The sequence below is a fragment of the Bos mutus genome, chromosome 16 (assembly GCF_027580195.1).
Source record: "Bos mutus isolate GX-2022 chromosome 16, NWIPB_WYAK_1.1, whole genome shotgun sequence".
Classification (NCBI taxonomy): domain Eukaryota; kingdom Metazoa; phylum Chordata; class Mammalia; order Artiodactyla; family Bovidae; genus Bos; species Bos mutus.
The window spans coordinates 5,289,104-5,309,570 of record NC_091632.1 but is presented as its reverse complement, the minus strand read 5'-3'; the positions used below and the strand labels follow the sequence as shown (position 1 = coordinate 5,309,570).

At 56.1% G+C, this 20,467-nt stretch overlaps 1 protein-coding gene across 1 annotated transcript in view; it reads right to left on the bottom strand.

The window, feature by feature from the left end:
- Positions 1-7,344, bottom strand: part of NAV1 (neuron navigator 1) — a 197,015-nt gene extending 189,671 nt beyond the window's left edge. The window contains 1 exon segment of the mRNA XM_070384624.1: positions 6,982-7,344. The gene's annotated coding sequence lies outside the window, so the exon portion shown is untranslated.
- Positions 7,345-20,467: the final 13,123 nt, after the last annotated feature.

Here is a 20,467-nt window from a genome sequence, read left to right as displayed (position 1 = left end):
GACTGTGGGGGGCACACGTGTGTCAGTGTCATCCGTGTGACTGTGGGGGCGCACGTGTGTCAGTGTCATCTGTGTGACTGTGGGGGACACACGTGTGTCTGTTCAGTGTCATCTGTGTGACTATGGGGGACACACGTGTGTCAGCCCAGTGTCATCCGTGTGACTATGGGAGACACATGTGTGTCTGTTCAGTGTCATCTGTGTGACTGTCAGGGGCACACATGTGTCAGCCCAGTGTCATCCGTGTGACTGTGGGGGACACATGTGTGTCTGTTCAGTGTCATCCGTGTGACTGTGGGGGGCACACGTGTGTCAGTGTCATCCGTGTGACTGTGGGGGACACACGTGTGTCTGTTTAGTGTCATCTGTGTGACTGTCAGGGGCACACGTGTGTCAGCCCAGTGTCATCCGTGTGACTGTGGGGGACACATGTGTGTCTGTTCAGTGTCATCCGTGTGACTGTGGGGGGCACACGTGTGTCAGTGTCATCCGTGTGACTGTGGGGGGCACACGTGTGTCAGCCCAGTGTCATCCTGTGACTGTGGGGGGACACATGTGTGTCTGTTCAGTGTCATCCGTGTGACTGTGGGGACACACGTGTGTCAGTGTCATCCGTGTGACTGTGGGGGACACACGTGTGTCAGCCCAGTGTCATCCGTGTGACTGTGGGGGGCACACGTGTGTCAGTGTCATCCGTGTGACTGTGGGGGACACACGTGTGTCTGTTTAGTGTCATCCATGTGACTGTGGGGACACACGTGTGTCAGTGTCATCCGTGTGACTGTGGGGGGCACACGTGTGTCAGTGTCATCCGTGTGACTGTGGGGGACACACGTGTGTCTGTTTAGTGTCATCTGTGTGACTGTCAGGGGCACACGTGTGTCAGCCCAGTGTCATCCGTGTGACTGTGGGGGACACACGTGTGTCAGTGTCATCCGTGTGACTGTGGGGGCACACGTGTGTCAGCCCAGTGTCATCCGTGTGACTGTGGGGGACACACGTGTGTCAGCCCAGTGTCATCCGTGTGACTGTGGGGGACACATGTGTGTCTGTTCAGTGTCATCCGTGTGACTGTGGGGGGCACACGTGTGTCAGTGTCATCCGTGTGACTGTGGGGGACACGCGTGTGTCTGTTTAGTGTCATCTGTGTGACTGTGGGGGACACACGTGTTTCAGTGTCATCCGTGTGACTGTGGGGGACACACGTGTCAGTTTGGTGACATTTGGGGTGACTGTGGGGCTGTAGGTCCTTGCCCTCGGGTAGCGCGTGGGCTGTGGCTCGGGAGACTGCCCGAGCGAGTGGGAGGGCAGGTGGAGAGGGAGGCAGCTTCGGAGCAAGACTGTGGCAGAGCCCAGACGTGCCCTGCGCCAGTCACTGGCCTCTACTGACTGGACATCTTTTCAAAATGAAACATTATCAGGAAAAAACCTTCCCACATCAGAAGGCCCCACCATGCCCCCAGGGCCGAGGAATCGGGGCCAGCCCTGACCTGACAGCTGCCACCGTCCCCCGAGGGTGTGTGTGTTGTGGGTGGGGTGTGGGGGAGGGCCGAGACCCCCAGAACCGTCCCAGACGGGGCCAGGTCGGCGGCTGCCGGTGGGTCCCAGCCAGGGCCGCGCCCGGCGGCAGGTCAGCTGTCTGCTTTGTCCAAGGAGAGCAGACAGAACAGTTGGCATCTCAGCGGCGCCTGGAGCCCAGCCTCCTGCCCAGCTAACTCAATTATCTGCACCAGTGAGCTGGGCAGAAGCACCGGTGTGACAGTCACCTCTCAGGGTCTACTCCACGCTTTGCCCGGGTCTGCAAAACTAGGGGCCTGCAGAGCGCGGGAGGAGCGCTAACAGCAAGGAGCAAAGGACGCCCGCCACCCTGGCCTCCTGCCCTCCGGCTGCACCCAGCTCCTGAGGGCACCGCCCATGGCGGGACAGCGGCCTCGCCTGGCTGACAAGCCATGATGCCCAAGGAGGGCACGTGGAGGAGCGGGAGCAGAGAGCCGCCTCCCCTGGATGCGGGGGGTCCCAGCTGGCCTGTGGGTGACCGACCCGGGGAAGGGGAAGGCTCCATGGCTCCCACCACCCAATTGCTCCCCCAGGGGATTTCCCAGCCTGGCCAGACCACGGGGATCACGGTGATGGAAGGGGCGGGCTGAGACCAGGAGCGTGGGGAGCAGCGTCTTAGGAGACAGGCGTTTTCGCCATGCCATCCTGGGGAGAAGCAGGGCCTCGGCCGGGTCTGCCTGTGTCCCGTGGACGGCACTGGCAAGCTCGGGGGCAGAGTATGACCCTAATGGTGGACATTTGTGGACTATCCACCGTACGCCGAGGACTTCGCTGCAAAGTCAAGACCTGAACCTTGACTCCCAATCTGCCTTGCTTCACGGTCAAGTTCCTGCTGTGACGACACCCATCTTCCCAGAAGGTTCTGGAGATCACGCCAGTGAGCGCGATCTGAAGGAGACGGGTTGGAGGAAGAGCCCGGGGCCACGCCCGGCACCACGTCCAGACCCCAAATGGCTGCCACACTGTTCCGCTCGGCTTACCGCTAGCCCTGCTTCATTCGGGGGTGCATCGGGGAGGCCCCTTTACCTGGGATCTCCACCAGCGGGTGGCAGTCATGCCCACCACAGATTAATCCAAGAGGAAGCCTAACAGGGCGTCCACATCAGAACCAGGCAGTTTCAGCACACCGTTGCGGGGGTTCCCAGGCCACAGAGGGGTCCCGGCCTGAGGACCCTGGGGGGAGGGTTTAGAGGTGCCCGTGATGTCTGGAAGGCAAATACGGGGCTCCAAGACATGGTTCTTTCCAGCTCTGAGTTTAATTCTACAGAAGTTGGTGTTTATTCTGTTTACAAATGGACTTTAAAATCTGGGGAGGGATGAAAAGTGGCTCAGTTTACTGTCCAGACGGGGAGGAGCAGCGTCACTGCAAGCAGTGACCAGCCCGGGCTTCCGGGGAGGAAATCGGCTCAGCCACTCCCCCTCACTGTCACCAGAATCACCGAGGCAGCCACCTCCAAGCTGAGGGAAGCCCCGGGACCCGTCCTGTCTGAGGTCCCAGTGAGGCTGCCACCGAGCCAGAGAAACACAGCTCATGCCGGGGTGGCCTTGTGTCCTTCCGGCCCCCGGAAGACCCAGAGTCGGTTCACGTCTGTACTTGAGTGAGCTCGTGTCTACACCTGGCTGAGCTCCTGTCTGTCTACACCGGGTGAGCTTGTTTCTATGCCTGGGTGAGCTCGTGTCTACGCCTGGGTGAGCTCCTGTCTACACCTGGGTGAGCTCCTGTCTACACCTGGGCGAGCTCCTGTCTGCCTACACCTGGGTGAGCGCCTGTCTACACCTGGGTGAGCTGCTGTCCACGCCTGGGTGAGCTCGTGTGCACACCTGGGCTGGTCGTGTCTCTGACGTGGGGACAGTGGTTGGCACACTGTTTTTAAGTCAGCAAGACCTGAGTCAGACGCTCCCTTCTAAGATGCTCCCTTTGGAGGTGGGGTGGGGTCCTTTAACCCCCTGATGCCTCCAAGTCCTGACCTTTCTAGTTTTTACAAAGTATTCAGATTCACAGGAGAAAGCAGGTCGGTGGGGGCGGGCGGGGAGGGGAGGAGCGTGCGAGGCGGCCGTTTACAGAGAGGAGCCCTAGCTCTGGTGGCGGCGGTGACGACAGCAGGGATGTCCTCAGTGCCACAGAACAGTTGCTTAGAGTCATTAAGTGGTCAATTTTATGTTATATATATTGAACCCCAATAAAGTTTTAACATTAAAGTTTAATAACTATAAAGAAGAATATAATAAACATGCACCAACCCACCCAACTACAAAATGTTAGCACTTGGTCAAATTTTCTTCAGTTTTTTACATAAAAGAAATGAAAATTAAAAAAAAAATGTTTCAGAGGGATTTTTCTCAGGAACTCAAGGGAACATCAACCCAATAGAAACAATCAGTGTGACGTACCAGAAAATACGACAACCTCAACTGATACAGAAAAAGTCATCTGACAGAATCCAACCCGTGTTTGATAAAAGACACTGAGAAAAGTTGGATTAGGAGGGATTTCTTCAACACAACAAACAGCATTTATGAAAAACCCACGGCAAATATTGTAATCTGTGGTAAGGACTGAAAGCTTCCTTCTCAGATCAGGAGCAGGTCGGGGCTGCCGGCTCTCACCGTGGCTGCTCAGCTCTGCACGGCAGGTTCCAGCAGGGCGATTAGGGGAGAAGCAGAAATAAAAGCCATCTTCACGGAAAAGGAGTACATCTATCTCTACTGTTGACACGACCCTACCTATAGAAAATCCCAAAGAATCCACACACAGAAGCCACAAGAGCGAAGAAACAAATGTTTCAGGGGACAAGATCAGAGCCCAAAAGTCAGCGGCAATTCTGTACGCTGGCAGTGAATAATCCAAAGACGACATTAAGAAAACAAGGCCACTTAAGAACGCTTTCAGAGCGTCTGAGGTCTGAGCATTAGGGCAGTCTGGCGGCCTCTTGAGGTGGAAACATCTCGTTATTCACGGTCCTTGCTGGGGGAGCCTGTGTCAGCTCCTTTAATTTTTCATGCCTGTTAGCGCATCTCATTACAACCAAGGAGAGCAAATGCGCTTGATGGGGACGGACGGGCAGGAGGCGTGGGCTACACCCACAGGAGGCCCAAGTAGCCTGGGTCTCTGGACCCAGGAGCCATCCAGCTCCCTTCATGTCTCAAGAGTCACAGGAAACTGGGAGCAAAATTCCAAGCCCATTGGAGGAAACGGGACCTGAATCAGCCTTCCCCAGAGCAGGGAGGAGCAAAGCAGGCCCAAAAAATTGTTCTTAGCGGGGTGTTTTCCACTTGAGAAGTTGGTGGGGATTTTTTAAGTTGAAGACGGAACTAGAGGTGTTTTTAAAGATGATTTTGTGACTCAGGGCCAGAAAGATGAAGTGTTATCTCCCAGTTCCCTCTCTGTGGTCCCGAGACTCTCAGAGTTGGGGGCTGCTTCCACCATGGAGATGGTCTCCCTTCCCTTGTTTCTGTTCCTCTCTCTTGCCTACACCTGTGTGACACCTGCTAAGCTCTGTGGATGGAGACACCAGGAAGAGAGACGCTCTGATGTACACAGGTGACTGGCTGGGAGAGAAGGTGCCCTGGACCAGCACAAGGGAGCCCTGCCTGCCTGGCTGTGTCTGCAGCCCGGCAGGGCGGCTTGGAGCCGCTCTGCTCCCTCCCAGGGGCCCCCGAGTGCCCTCTGTGGACGGGAGGGCGGGCAGGGCAGGGGCCAGCATGGGAAGAGACCCCTTTGACTCATTTTCCTAAAGGCCAAACCCATTAAGAAGTCAAAAGAACTTTAAAAGAGAAGGGAAGTGATACTGATGGAAAATGAAAAGAGGAAGAGAGAAGGGTTTTAAAAGATGGACAAGAGATGTTTCTATTCCAGGCCATTCTGGGGCCAGAGCTGGGCTGACGCCAGACGCTGCCATGGGCTCAGGAGGGGGCCGGGTTTGGGAAGGGAAGGAAAACACTTACAAGGTGCCTGGTAGGTGCTGGGCCTTATAGGTGGTCAGACAGAAGCTGGCAGGAGGGCAGATAAACACACAGAGCAGAATGTGAAACGCCCCCACGGGGAGCTCAGTGGGAGGGGCTGTTCCCTTTAAACCTGGGCAGCTCGGGAAACTAGAGGCTGGAGCACCGATCAGAACAGCCTCATGTGTCCTCCCCAGTATGGACATGAGGAACGACCCGCCCCCAGGTTATCCAGGGAGTGAGCAACACAGGCTGACACAGAACTACAAACAGATCAAAAACTTTCCCCCCAAATCGCTGCTGAAAGCCCAGACTTCTGTGCCGCTTTGTCTGGGGAGGAAACCCAGTCACTGTGATTCCTGGTCTCATTTCCAAGTTTAATCCCAAAGACTCACAAACCCAAACTCAAAGCAGGAAGAAAAACAAAGCATGCATAAGCAGGCTGGAGTCCTCTTGCCTGACCTGAAGGGAGCCCAGGTCCAGGGACCCGCAGCTCCGCCCACTCGGGGAGGGTTCTTTGTGCGAAGGCAGCGGCCCCATTAGAAGTGAGTTGCAGGGGACACCGCGTTGGAGAACCAGACGCTCACAAGAGGCAAACCCTGGCAAACTCTCTGCTTCTGCGGCTCGAACAAGGCCGCAGGCTCCTCAGCATTGAATTTGAACGAGCCAATGGTGTCCCAACAGCTGAAACAGGAAGCCAGATAAACGGCACTGCCGCGGGGATGCGCGGCCCGGACGAGGCGCCGGCTGCGCCCCAGGATCTCTTAACAAAGTCCCCTGACTCCCCCAGGCCGAGTGAGGTTCCTCAGTTGCGCTGGGGCGAGGAGCCCGTCTGCCGGGCGGGGGTCACTCCTGCACCCCGCCCCTCCGCCTCCCCTCTGGGCCCGAGCAGACCCGTCCGGCTCCTTATCCTCGCCCAGTCTCCGTGGCTATGAGCACAGAAGGGGACCACAGGGACCACACACCCTTAGGTGGGCTTTGAGTCCGGCGGCTCCGGGAAGCCATCTCAGGCGCGCGCCAAGGCCGGCCTCCGAGGACTGGCCCGAGGGCACTTCTCTGCGCATCCCGGAGCCAGGGAACGCTTTCTGGAACAGCCGCCAAGGTCACCTGCCCGGCTGTTCACCGCGCTCTGCTGGGATGGAAGAGGATGTCGGCAGGGTGCGTGTGTGTGTGTGTGCCTGTGTGTGTAGTAACATAGCGCCCGGTATCTCTGATCGTAGGATCTCAACATCCTTTAAACTACACCACAAGGGAAAGAAAACGCGGCCCAGACGGGGTGGGCCGGGACGGCCCCCGACCAGCCGACTCCTGCACAGACGCGCAGCCCCGCGGGGACCTTCCCGGGTGCTTGTTCTAGCTTCTTTCCCGCTCCCCGCGCGCAGCCTCCCGCGGGCGCAAGACCACCTCCCGGGACTCGTGCCCAGCCCCACAGGACCCCCGGCCCCGCCCGGCGACCGCCCGGTCCCCGCGCCGGCCACTCACCCGCGCGCCTGCGCCCCGGGGCCCGGGCTCCGCGCCGCCGCCGCGCACAGCTGCGCATCCGGACCGCGCCGCAAGAAAGTTCTCGGGCTCCCGCGCCGGGTCGAGCCCCGTGGAGTCTCGGCGTCCACGCTCCGGCCGCGGGTGGCACTAGGGCAGCCGCCGGCGCCGGGCCCATGGCGCGGAGAGAGGCAGCATCCCGAACAAAGTGCGTCCCGGCCGGGCGCGGGGCGGAGCCTGCTGACCCGCTGCCCCGGGCACACGCCGGCTGCCTCCCCGGGCCAGGGGCGGAGGCTGCGCCGCCGAGCGCCAGCTCCCCCCCGCGCTGTGCCAGTCGAACCCACAGAGGGGCGGAGGCGCCGGGGCCTTCCAGACTTTGTCATTGGAAAGCTATTCCCGTAACCCTTTCCTGCCTTCGCCTTCCGTCCCGCCTCCGCGGCCGCAGAAAGGCGGAGCTGGGTGGGGGGCAGGAAGCCTCCGCACAATCGGGCCTTTCCTAGGCCGGGGTACCCGCCGCCCCCGCCCCGCGCGCCCTCGGGCTGCGGCCGCCCCGCCGTCAGCCGTCTGGAGGCGCCGGGACAGATGGGTCGCCCCCCGCCCTTCCCCCGGGTCCCCCTTCCTTCCTCTCTGCCCCTAGGTCTGGCGTGGGACGCGAGGGCAGAGGGGCGGGGAGACTCAAGCAGGGCCTGGCAAGTAGCTGTGCTCAGTGAAACTCCCGCCTGGACTCCATCCCACCTCCTGACCCTGGCCTGTCCCGCCTCCTTCTAGGGCCTGGGACGAGGAGGAGGGCAGGAAGGGGAAAGGAAACGAGAGGACCCTCAGACCGGCTGGAGTAGGGGCCAGGCCGCGTGCCTCCCGGGAGGCTCGCGGAGGTCAGGTGGCCTCAGCTTCTGGAGCCTCTGGCCCCTGAGAAAGGCAGCTGTGGGATCAAGGAGCCAGCAGCCTGGGACCAGAGGCGGCCAGCTCCAAAGAACAGGCAGATTGACATTGTCAGGGGCCAGGTCCCTGGGAGGTCCCCGAACGTCCGCCTGCAACATCCGCTGCGGGCAGAGGGTCAGCAGAGTTCTGCCCAGCCACGGCCAGCCAGTCACTCGGGTCACAGTGGCTGAGCACACAGAGGGTGATAAAGGCGCATGAGGCGGTGGGCTGCCTGTGACATCGAGGAAGCTCTAAACTGATCAGAGAAAATGATTGTGATGTCTTTTTTGCCTATGAAAGAATGAGTTGTCTGTTCTGGTGGGGAGAGGGACAGAGAGACTGTCCCAGAGGGACACACAGGCGAGTCCTTGCCCTGAGGATGTAATGGCTGAGTGGATGTAAAGGCAGAGTGCCTGGCTCAAGTCCGTCTGCTCCTCACCAGCCATGGGAACCTGAACGGATTCTTTCTGACCATTTTGGTTTCTTCATCTGTCAAATGGGGTAATAACAGTTGCCATCTCGTCCAGCTGTTGGGAGGATTAAGCATGATAATCTAGGTGGCACATGCAGAATACTACCTGGCACTGCTTGGGAAACCTTGGTGTTTCTTTGACCTCTCAGTCCTGCAAGCCTGCATCCAGTTTGGCATTCAGTGATGGGCTAACTGGCATCTCTTGCTTTTCACAGGTCCCCCGGCCTGCAAAGGGGAGCCTGGTTCTTTTAGAAGAAGCACTGTCCTGTCTCAAAGGCTCACAGGATAGGCTGGCTGAGCTCCTTGCCTCTGAGGCCTGGGGACCAAGGACCACACAGCAGACCCTGAGCGGCCCTCTAGTTCACCCTGAGGACGCACTCGGCCCCGCCCACACTGGTCTGTCAGGAAGATGCTGTTCCCAGGGTGCTGAATGGGGGAGAAGGCAAAAGCCCTGGTTTCCTGAGGATGAAGTCTCTTCCCTTGTGGGGTCAATATTTCCTTCCCATTTGTGAGTGGCTGATCATACCAGTCCCCAGCCCTGCTCTCCATGTCCTGGTGTGGACCTTCGACGGTGAAGCACGTGGACAGACGGGAGCAGGGAGGAGCGGACCAAGCCTGAGTTGCCGCGGGGCGGAAGCTATGTGAGCCCAGTTGGTGGGACAGGGCCGCGTGTGAGGAGCCACAGGGCCATGGATGCAGCCTCGTCTGGGTGGGCAGCGAGATGGCGGGACAGGGCCGCGTGTGGGGAGCCACGGGACCATGGATGCAGCCTCGTCTGGGTGGGCAGCGAGATGGCGGGACAGGGCCGCGTGTGGGGAGCCACGGGACCATGGATGCAGCCTCGTCTGGGTGGGCAGCGAGATCCCGCCCCGCCCAGGAGAGGCCTTTGCCAAGCGCCTGCCTTGTGAGCACTTTTCCTCCAAACCCCATGATGACTCAGTTGCTCTGAATCAAGCAAATGGATTTTCCTTAAATATGAAAATCAATAAGAAGCAAAAGCAAGGGCCTGGCTGCCGGGAGAGGAGGCTGAGGGGAGTGGAGTGGTGCCTGGTGGGGTGGCTTGCCACGAGGGAGACAGTGGGATTCAGGCTCAGCACCACCCCTCCCCCACCCCAGGAGTCCTCCAAACGCTACTGACCTCCCCGAGACTCCTTAAGCCCCACAGCTGCCCTGGCCCCTTCCTCCATCCAGCTTAGGGCTGATCTGAATCAGGGCAGGAGATTGTTAACAAGAGGATTAACGTCAATGTGACAAATGGGTTTTAAAAAGTCAGCCCAACAGCCTGTTGTCACCCCCACAGCCTCAGAGTGGCTTGAGAGGCACTTGCAGGTCCGGCCTGATTTCCTGCGGCCCCGCCCGCCTCCTGCCCCCTGAGCCCTGAGGACCGATGCTCACTGGTGTTACATCTGGGACCCCAGGGGTTTGCAGGGCCAGAGCGCCCACACCCAGCGTGGTCCGCGAGGCCTGCTGTACCTTGTTAGGCGTGCAGGGCGGTCTGCAGGGCAGGGGTGGAAGCACAGCGCGTGCCTTTGTTCCTTGAGCACGGGATCAACGGCGTCACAGTGACTCTCTGGCTTCCTCCTCAGAAGGACAGTGGAAAAATACCGGGCATCAGAGGACTGAGTCCACATTCAGCCAGCCCTTGCCAGAACCTCTGTGTGCTCATCGGTGAGCAGGTGACACCGGGGGACCCCGCCCCCAGCAGGGCCTGGGTGGGTGTTCAGTGAGAGAGCGGAAGGGAGACGGTGGGTCCCACGGGCCAAGTACATACAGGAGACACGTGGGTGTCAGACAGAAAACACGTCTGACGCCGTCCCCACCCCCCAACCGCCTGTGTGCTCCGTGCTCAGACTGACCGTCTGCTAACAAGCCCTGTCCTCTCCGGCCTGACCTGTGAGGTAGGGGGGAGGCGTCACGCCCGTGGGTGGGGGCACGTGGGTGTGGCTGGTGTGCCCTCAGTGGCCACCCAGCCTCAGGCCCAGTGTCGATGGTCTGAGCTCCTGGGGTCCTGAAGGCGCCTGCGGGAAGATGCTGCTCTCCATCCCAGGAAGTGAGCTATGTCCCCCGTCTGCCCAAAGATGGCTTCTCCAGATGCCGGGAGGAGAGGGCCTGCCGGGCATGAATGGGCTGGGCACGGAGGCGGTCCCCTCTCGGGCGCCCGGCTCTGGCTGGAGCCGATCTGAGACGGTCATCACAGTCCAGGCCTCAGAGCTCTGCTGGGGGCAGCCGCTGCCCTGAGCCCGTAACAGCGCTCTCATCTTCGTCTCTGTTTTACACGTGAAGAAACTGAGGCCGCGGTCTTGCCCGAGTCCTCCAGCCAGCTGGCGCTGGAGGTGGACTCGCAGGCGGGCAGCCCGGGGCTCAGCCCACGCTCCCGGCTCGTGGGCGCAGAGCGAGGGGGTGGGGCGGCCGCGCTCTGCGACCCCCCCGCCCGCCCCCCCCGGCTGCAAACGCTTCCTTCTTTCTCTCTGCTCCTGTGGCTTTGTGGGGTGTAGCTGACATACTGAAAGTTCACCCCGTCAGCTTGCGGGTCCATGGCTTGTGCTGTGTCTGCAGAGGTGTGCAGCCGTGACCACAGTGGGCTCTAGAACGCGTCCGCCCCTGGACACTTCCTCTTTCCGTTGCTTTAATGAGCCTCAACTCCCTTGTCTGACATGGAAAGAGCGGTGCCTGCCTCAGGCCTGTCTCGAGCGTGAAATGGGTAGCTGAGTCAGTTTTTACCATGCCAGCCCCTTAGCGTCACCTTTGTGCAGATCTGGCGTGGCCTGGGAGAATGTCAGACCTCATTCTCTGCTTCAGCAGAGGTGGAAACTGGGGTGCCAGGAAGTCCAGCTGTGCACCACTCGGGACCCGGAGCAGCTGAGCCGGAGGGCTGGACTCGAACTCGGGGCTCTCGGCTGGCGGTTCGTGCACCTCACCTCCCACAGGACCCTCACCTGAGGCTCGGGGCGATGTTGCCAGCACCCCCGCTCTTTGTGGGGACCCCCTCGGAAATGCTTACCGGCAGGCACGGACCACGGGAGTTTGCTGCTGCTGGAGGCAGAAGGCCCAGGACTCTGGCCTTGGAGCAGAGAGCGCAGTTGCGGAAAGCTGGACACGGACTCCAGGGACAGGGCCCAAGGTGGCAGTCGCGGCAGGAATGTCCGTGGTCAGGACAGAGGACGCGTGGACTCAGAGCACCCACAGGCTGGCCAGCTTCATGGGCAGAAGACCTGTGTGGTCACACAGACCCCACACTGAGGAGGATCCGTGTGCACTTTAATGCTTTGCTGTTGCCATCTTCAAATTCCTAACAAGTTTTAAACACGGGATCCCACATTTTTTTCACACAAGCCCCTGAAAATTGTATAGTCAGTTTTGCCCATGTGACAGACAGCAGAGCCCAAGCTAGACTCTCAAGACCTCAGTAAGATACAGCGTTTCTCCACCCGGAACTTGCACAGGAGCTAGTAGCCTACACGACACCATTGCAGGGTCTTATTGCTCTGCATTAACAGAAATAAAATTTGCAAAACAATTTGCACACTGTGATCCAAGTTATGGCAAAAGATGCCCCACAAAACCATGTATTTGTATGAGCACTGTACTAATACCTATATGAAATGTTTTCAGAGAGCTCTGGAAAGTCTCCAAACTGTAGCAGTGGTTCCTGCTGGAAGAGAGTCACCCAGGGGCTTATTAATTCTTCCCGTATGTTTGTGTTGCTGGGGTTGTTTTTACAAGGAGAGCGTATCCAGGTATTACTTACGTGATAACGAGTAAGGTGGTAAGATGCCCTTAATATATCAGTAATTATTCTTAACACATTAAGACGTGTCTTGGCATTCCCTGGCAGACCAGTGGTTAGAACTCCATGGTCTCACTGCCAGGGGCCTGGGTTCAGTCCCTGGTCAGGGAACTGAGGTCCCACAAGTCATACGATGAGGTCAGAACACATGTGTCTTAAGAGGGAAGAGAAGGAGCACCGAGGTGTGCGGAAGGCAGAGGATAGAAAGATTCAGATGCATCAGGGCTGCGGGAGGGGGCTGGATGGGAGGAGGCGGGAGCTGGCTTGGGAGCTGTCACCCACAGGGTGGGCTGGCCATGGCCCCTGAGGATTTGGAGGCCACGGGGACCCCTCTGGCAGCGATAGGGTGTGTTGGGGCGTGAGTTGCCAAATGAACCTGGTGATGACTTTGAGAGGTGACTCTGGCTACGGTGAGCAGAGATGGAGGGTGGGGGCAGGAGGGAATTCGCTCCCCAGGAGGAGGGGATGGGCCCCAGGGTGGGATGTACCCGGAAATGGGAGGGTTCAGGCCTGTCCTCTGGGGAGAGAGTACAAGCTGTGTAGTTTGTGTGTGTGTGTGTGTGTGTGTGTGTGTTGGTTACTCAATCATGTCTGACTCTTTGCAGCCACATGGACTGCAGTCCACCTGGCTCCTCTGTCCTTGGGGTTCTCCAGGCAAGAATTCTGGAGTGGGTTGCCATGCCCTTCTTCAGAGAATCTTCCTGATTCAGGGATCGAACCCAGGTCTCCTGCTCTGCAGGCAGATTCTTCATTGTCTGAGCTGCCAGGGAAGCCCCATGGAGTCAACGGCTGCAGTCAGGTCACCGCATCCTGACTGTACGATGTGACCACGACCGGCGTCTGTCCCCTGGGAGACAGGGGCTCTTGACAATACACACGTGGCAGGGTTGTTGGGCAGATTTGATGAGATGATGTTGGTGAGACATTGGACCCAGCACCTGGCTTACACCAGGAGCCCCGAATATCCCCCTGCCCTTTAACTGCCTGCAGTTTGAAGCACGGATATGATGAGAGGTCATGTGCATGTATGGAGAGCCTTCTTTCCAGGACTTCCCTGCAGGAGCTGCATCCAGCCCGCAGAGGCTGGGCCAAGCCGCCCTCCCCTGCCAGGGAGGAGGCAGCAGTCACTGCAGCCAGAGGGCTGGGCAGAGATGGGAGGACAGGGCTCCGGCCCCGGGGCTGCAGGGGGGTCCCTCCCTGGGGTGCCTGGAGGAGGGTCTCTGTGAGTGCTGACCCTGGTCCCCCACATTTGGGGCGTCCCCCCGGCTTGGGGTGGCGCGTGTGCTTGCTGGCGGCTGCGGCTGCCCCTCCCTGGTTACAGACGTGGCCTGCAGCAGCCGGAATGCCCACCGGCCCGCACCTGCCGCCTGGGTCAGCTGCTCTTCTCCTGGGAGGGCAGGCCAGCGTCTTCCTCTGCAGGCGAGAAGGCATGGCGTCTGCCTGTCCGGCATGTGGAGGCTGCCTGGAGGGGACTGGGCCTGCATCTGGCACAGACTGAGCCTGCGTCCAGCCCTGCAGCTGTCCCATGGGGGCTTCTGGTTCTCTGCGCACTCCCACCCCGGTGTGGGGAGGCCAGGGGTCATCCCGGAGGCAGGGGCAGGCTGGAGCAGCAGTGTGGGGTGGAGCAGAGGCCACCGGAGCCGGGAGAGAGCGGGCCGTGGGGTGGGTTGGGGGGTGAGTCTGCAAACAAGGGATGAGCTGGCTGCGTGGCTCGTCTGCAGAGACCTCTGCGGGGGGTGCCAGGCAGAGGGCCCCCTTTCCAGCTGAGGGGGCGGGGTGGAGCTCGGTGGCTTCCTGAGACTCCTTGGAGAGCTGGGCACCCACCCAGCCAGGAACTCGAGGTCCCTGGGAAAACCTCAACAGGACGTTCTCTCTCTCCTCCTCTCTCTCTCTCTTTCTCTCTCTCTCTTTCTCACATACACACACACACATGCACGGTATTGCATGTGTCAATCCACGTGAAAATGTCCTAGAAGAGAACTGGGCGGTGAATCAGCGGGGCCGCAGTCTGGATCACACACCCACCCCACCCACCAGGGAGGGGAGCCTCGAGCTGGCGAGGTCCCCACAGGAAGCTCCCCGTCAACCCCAACCCGCTGGGACCCACAGCCAGGGAGGCGGTGGCCCCAGCAGGCTGTGGGACACTGCTGACCCCTGCCGGCCGCCGGACCCGAGTGTGGGCCCGGCCAGGCGTTTAGGAGGGGTGGGAAGAGACAGCCCGGCTCAGGACCCGCTGGGTTCCTCGAATGAGGCCAAGGAGGAATCAGAATAAAACCCAGACTGAGCTTCTGGGAGGAGGGCTGCTGGCGTGTCCTCCAGCCTCCATGGCCTGGTCAGCTCCCAGCTGCCCAAGAAACCATCAGCAACACTCCACCAGCCAAGTTCAGCTACTTAACCGGAAAGAAAAGGAAAAATTGAACTTTGAGAAAGAATCTCTGCAGGTCTGCTGCGTCCCTTGGACCTGGGCTGACGTGGGGTGATTAAGGCTGTGCTCTCCTCTTCCATGAGAGGGTTTCATGTTACATTTTGGAAAACCACTACCAAGAAAGCTGACATCTGGAGAATCTGCCTGTGGTTAGATGTTTAAAAATCATTTTGTGTACCCTAGGGATGCAATTTCCAGGATCTTTACTGGAATGTTCCCAGGGATCAAAGAAGCACCAGACTCCAATAGTTCCAACAGAGTTATGGTGGAAGCCACCGGGAGAAGTGAGGTCACGCCTCCTTGACTCCCTTCTTCTACCCCGCCCCCACCCTCGCACAGATCAGACCTCCCTCCGCTGCACAGCTAGCCTCCTCAGGGTGCACACTCCCCCAGCCACGGCCATCACCAGCGGGTCTGCTCTGCACGTGCCACTGAGCCGCCCCTGCGAAGCGATCGTGGCCTCCTGGGAGCTGAGTCTTGTGTATGCTGCCCAGCTCTCATTCTGCTTGACTGCTATTGCATCTGACGTCTTAACACCACGGGCCATTTATTTATTTACAATTTTATATGAAATATTTTAGACATGCTAAAGGTATGGAAAATAACACAGCAAGCATGCCTGTTGCATTCATCAGAGTTCTGCACACAAACGGAACCGACAGGATATCCATTCACTCATCACTCATTTACCAATCGCAAAGAGCCAGCTCAGGCAGTTATGACAGCTGACTCATAAAAGGGGGCTGGCGGCCTGCAGGCCTAGGGCAACCAATGGTTTACTTCCAGTCTGAGTCTCAAGGCCTGAGAACCAGGCAAGCTTCTGGTGTAGTTCTAGTTGGAAGGCCACCAGGCTTGATGACCCTGGAGAACCTGATGTCCCAGTTTGAAGGCAGTGAAACAAGAGGGAGGCTCTCTTATGCAAGGGAGGGTCAGCCAGAGGCCGAGGGGAACAACCCCATGTCCAAGGAGTGGCGGCTGCGCGAAGGCAGGAGGGCCAAGAGGAGCTACTCCACGTTCAAGGTCAGGAGGGGTGGCCCTGAGAAGATACCCCTCATCCAAGTGAGGGAGCAGCAGCTGTGCTTTGCTGGAGCAGCCATGAAGAGATATCCCATGTCCAAGGTAAGAGAAACCCAAGTGAGATGGTAGGTATGAGAGGGCATCAGAGGGCAGACACACTGAAACCAGAATCACAGAAAACTAGCCAATCTGATCACAGAGACCACAGCCTTGTCTAACTCAATGAAACTCAGCCATGCCGTGTGGGGCCACCCAAGACACACAGGTCATGGTGGAGAGGTCTGACAGAATGTGGTCCACTGGAGAAGGGAATGGCAAACCACTTCAGTATTCTTGCCTTGAGAACCCCATGAACAGTATGAAAAGGCAAAATGATAGGATACTGAAAGAGGGACTCCCCAGGTCAGTAGGTGCCCAATATGCTACTGGAGATCAGTGGAGAAATAACTCCAGAAAGAATGACGAGATGGAGCGAAAGCAAAAACAATACCCAGTTGTGGATGTGACTGGTGATAGAAGCAAGGTCCGATGCTGTAAAGAGCAATATTGCATAGGAACCTGGAATGTCAGGTCCATGAATCAAGGCAAATTGGAAGTGGTCAAACAAGAGATGGCAAGAGTGAATGTCGACATTCTAGGAATCAGTGAACTGAAATGGACTGGAATGGGTGAATTTAGCTCAGATGACCATTATATCTACTACTGTGGGCAGGAATCCCTCAGAAGAAATGGAGTAGCCATTGTAGTCAACAAAAGAGTCCGAAATGCAGTACTTGGATGCAACCTCAAAAACGACAGAATGATCTCTGTTCGTTTCCAAGGCAAACCATTCAGTATCATGGTGATCCAAGCCTATGTCCCAACCAGTAACGCTGAAGAAGCTGAAGTTGAATGGTTCTATGAAGACCTACAAAGACCTTTTAGAACTAACACCCAAAAAAGATGTCCTTTTCATTATAGGGGACTGGAATGCAAAAGTAGGAAGTTAAGAAACACCTGGAGTAACAGGCAAATTTGACCTTGGAATACAGAATAAAGCAGGGCAAAGACTAATAGAGTTTTGCCAAGAGAACACACTGGTCATAGCAAACACCTTCTTCCAACAACACAAGAGAAGATTCTATACATGGACATTACCAGATGGCCAACACCGAAATCAGATTGATTATATTCTTTGCAGCCAAAGATGGAGAAGCTCTATACAGTCAGCAAAAACAAGACCAGGAGCTGACTGTGGCTCAGACCATGAACTCCTTATTGCCAAATTGAGACTTAAATTGAAGAAAGTAGGGAAAACCACTAGACCATTCAGGTATGACCTAAATCAAATCCCTTATGATTATACAGTGGAAGTGAGAAATAGATTTAAGGGGCTAGATCTGATAGACAGAGTGCCTGATGAACTATGGACGGAGGTTCATGACATTGTACAGGAGACAGGGATCAAGACTATCCCCATGGAAAAGAAATGCAAAAAAGCAAAATGGCTGTCTGAGGAGGACTTACAAATAGCTCTGAAAATAAGAGAAATGAAAAGCAATGGAGAATAGGAAAGATATTCCCATTTGAATGCAGATTTCCAAAGAATACCAAGGAGAGATAAGAAAGCCTTCCTCAGCGATCAGTGGAAAGAAATAGAGGAAAACAACAGAATGGGAAAGACTAGAGATCTCAAATTAGAGATACCAAGGGAACATTTCATGCAAAGATGGACTCGATAAAGGACAGAAATGGTATGGACCTAACAGAAGCAGAAGATACTAAGAAGAGGTGGCAAGAATACACAGAAGAACTGTACAAAAAAGATCTTCACGACCAAGATAATCATGATGGTGTGATCACTCACCTAGAGCCAGACATCCTGGAATGTGAAGTCAAGTGGGCCTTAGAAAGCAGCACTACGAACAAAGCTAGTGGAGGTGATGGAATTCCAGTTGAGCTGTTCCAAATCCTGAAAGATGATGCTGTGAAAGTGCTGCACTCAATATGTCAGCAAATTTGGAAAACATGTGGATCACAATAAACTGTGGAAAATTCTGAAAGAGATGGGAATACCAGACCACCTGACCTGCCTCTTGAGAAATCTGTATGCAGGTCAGGAAGAAACAGTTAGAACTGAACATGGAACAACAGACTGGTTCCAAATAGGAAAAGGAGTAGTCAAGGCTGTATATTGTCACCCTGCTTAATTTAACTTATATGCAGAGTACATCATGAGAAATGCTGGGCTGGAAGAAGCACAAGCTGGAATCAAGATTGCCAGGAAAAATATCAATAACCTCAGATATGCAGATGATACCACCCTTATGGCAGAAAGTGAAGAGGCACTAAAAAGCCTCTTGATGAAAGTGAAAGAGGAGAGTGAAAAAGTTGGCTTAAAGTTCAACATTCAGAAAACTAAGATCATGGCATCTGGTCCCATCATTTCATGGGAAATAGATGGGGAAACAGTGTCAGACTTTATTTTTCTGGGCCCCAAAATCACTGCAGATGGTGATTGCAGCCATGAAATTAAAAGACGCTTACTCCTTGCAAGGAAAATTATGACTGACCTAGATAGCATATTAGAAAGCAGAGATATTATTTTGCCAACAAAGGTCTGTCTAGTCAAGGCTATGGTTTTTCCAGTGGTCACGTATGGATGTGAGAGTTGGACTGTGAAGAAAGCTGAGCACTGAAGATGATGCTTTTGAACTGTGGTGCTGGAGGACTCCTGCGAGTCCCTTGGACTGCAAGGAGATACAACCAGTCTATCCTAAAGGAGACCAGTCCTGGGTGTTCATTGGAAGGACTGATGCTGAGGCTGAAACTCCAATACTTTGGCCACCTCATACGAAGAGTTGACTCATTGGAAAAGACCCTGATGCTGGGAGGGATTGGGGGCAGGAGGAGATGGGGACGACAGAGGATGAGATGGCTGGATGGCATCGCCAACTCAATGGACATGAGTTTGGGTGAACTCCGGGTGTTGGTGATGGACAGGGAGGCCTGGCATGATGCGATTCATGGGGTTGCAAAGAGTTGGACACGACTGAGTGACTGAACTAAACTGAGCCTTGACTGAACGGAAGAGGCCCACCCACATCATGGAAGGCAATTTGGTTGACTCAGTCTACTAATCTAAATGTTAATCTCGTCGAAAAACACCCAGAGGGCCTTCCCCAGAGCAGACACAGTTCTGTCCCCAAAGAGGGAAGTGGTTCAGCGATTAAGTCTCCTTGCTTCCACTGCAGGTTGATCCTGGTTAGGGAGCCAAGCTGTTGCATGCTGGGAGGTATGGCCAAAAAGTAATGAGAATTATTGAAAACAGAAGCATCCAGAATAATTTTGGCCAAGTACCTGGGCCCAGTCACGGCAACACATAAGTTCTAATCACCACAACCGTAAGCACCATCCAGTGTAAGAAGCGAAGCAACTCAAGAACACAGTTTAAGCTACCCCGGCTCTGCTGGTTTCTCTCTTCCCACTGCTGCTGCTAAGTCGCTCAGTCGTGTCCGACTCTGTGCGACCCCATAGACGGCAGCCCACCAGGCTCCCCCGTCCCTGGGATTCTCCAGGCAAGAACACTGGAGTGGGTTGAATTTCCTTCTCCAATTCTCTTCCCACAGAGGGCCGCTGGTCTGCACTGAGCCTTAACCCTTCCTGTGCCTGTCTTCACACTTTTACCACGGTACGTGCTATGCACGCATACACTATCGTAACTGTGGACAAGTCATGGATGTTTCCAGAAGTCCCCTGGCTCTCCTGGACTGACCAGATCAAGTGTGACTAGGAAACCAGCAGAGATTTTTATTATTTTTATTATTATTTTAATATTAATATTATTATTTAACTAATAATATATTTTATTATTATTTAACTCTGTTCTTCCCTCCTTTTTTTCCTTTTTTTCTTTCCTTTATTCACTTAACTCTGATAGGATACTCACCCAGGCGTTGGGCACGCGGAATTTGACCAAGACACAATTCTGTCCCCAAAGAGGGCTGCTCCTGCTCTGTGTGACACCCGCAGGGGGCTTCTGAGTGATCGCAGTCTCACCTCTCTCCATGCGCCTGCTGCTTGCTTCCTGCTCTGAGCCAGCTGCTCACACGGCCCCGGCCGGGCCGAGGCTCTGGCCCTTCTTGGCCACTGGCTGTGGCGACACCGCCCAGTTCTTCCCTCTGAGAGTCCATCTCGGCAGAAGCTCACCCGACAGGTCCCCCCAGGGACCACTGTTCCCTTGCCTTGGTGGACAGCTGGGCACGGTCACAGCCCCCCGGGGACCCCTGGGAGTGCAGCCTGCAATGGTCCTTTTTGGAGGCTCCTCTGCAGTGAAATGGTTTGGCCAGTCTTAGTGAGGATGGCTGAGTGGATACTTTTTTCTTTCTTTTTTAAGAGCTGTTTTTTTAAACAATTTTTATTTATCTACTTACGGATGCGCTGGGTCTTCGCTGCTGCTCTTTGAGGTGTGTCAGGTGTCTCGTGGAGCTGGCTTCCCTTGTGGAACCCGGCCTCCAGGAGCTTGGGCTTCAGGCTTCCGTGGTTACACGGGCTTTGAGCACAGGCTCAGTCATCACGGCACTCAGGCTTAGCTGCCCTGCAGCATGCGGAATCTTCCCAGACCAGGGGTCGAACCCATGTCTCCAGCGTCGGCGGGCGGATTCTTAACCACTGAGCCACCAGGAAAATCCTCGGTGGATACCTCTAAACCCTCATGTTTCCTCTTAGCAACACCCCATGTATAAAAGCTGATTTCTTCCCCAGGAAATACGTCCCTGAAGGCAGTTACCGAAGGGACCCACCTGGAGTAACCTACCTGCCTCTGGAAATGGTCTTTTCCCAAAAGAGCTGCAACAGTATTTCTCTGCCCCCCACACGCTCTTCTAGAACC